This window comes from Echinops telfairi, unplaced genomic scaffold, assembly GCF_000313985.2.
Source record: "Echinops telfairi isolate 266 unplaced genomic scaffold, ASM31398v2 ScPeMD7_29;HRSCAF=101, whole genome shotgun sequence".
NCBI classification, from domain to species: Eukaryota; Metazoa; Chordata; class Mammalia; order Afrosoricida; family Tenrecidae; genus Echinops; species Echinops telfairi.
In genome coordinates, this window is record NW_022103926.1 from 7,106,674 (window position 1) to 7,107,706 (window position 1,033).

Sequence of the window (1,033 nt, forward strand, 5' to 3'; positions counted from 1 at the left end):
CTTGTGGTGGGGCCGGCCCTATGATCCTCTCTGTATTTTCTCATCAGTAATTTTAAGTAGTATGTTGTTCAGTGTCCATGTGTTTGGCTTTATGTTGTTGTTCTTCTTATTGATGATTTCTAGTCTATACCATTGTCATCAGAGAAAATGGATTGCAGGATGTCATTTATTTTGAATTTATTAAGACTTGCTTTGTGGCCTAACATGTGGTCTGGTCTTGAATATGTACTGTGTGTGCTGGAGAAGAATATACATGTGCTCTCTGGGGTGGAGTGCTCTGTATGTATCTCAGAGGTTGAGCTGGTTGATATTGCTGTTTGACTCTTCTGTTTCTTTCTTGAGTTTCTTTCTTGACGATCTCTCTTACCCTGAAAGTAATGTGCTGATGTCTCAGAGAATTTGATTGATGTATTTTGAGGATCTTTCCTTGGGTACATACATGTTTATTATGGTTATGTCTTTTGTTTTATTATTCTTTTAATCATTTTTAGTATCAATTTTTGTCTTCTTATTATATCATTTGCTTTGAAGTCTATCAGAAATTAGTATTGCCACACTGCTTGTTTTATGGTTGCCGTTGAACCCCAGGCACAGTCACTACCTGTCTGTCAGTGGGGCTTCCATGTTGCTATGATGCTGAACAGGTTACAGCAGAGCTTCCAGACTAAGATGGGCTTGGAAGAATGGTCTTGTGGTTTACAACAGCTAATGGAAATCCGATGGACCTCTATCATCTGATCCAGAACCAATCAGGAATTCCCCAAATAGGGAAGCGTTTTGTTTTGTTCTCATTGAAGGGCTGACACAATGGCAGCTATGAACAATAGTCTGAGTCTTTGTGTTTTTTCGTCTCCTTTCTTTTTTTTTTGTTTAAATTGAGGTAAAATTAACATAATATAAAAGTAAGCATTTATAAGTATGCAATTAAGTGGTTTTTAATGCACAAAGTTGTGCAACCACCACCACTGTCTAATTTCAGAACATTTCATTATCCTATAGAGAAATCCATTAAGCAGGCCTTCTTCATTCACTC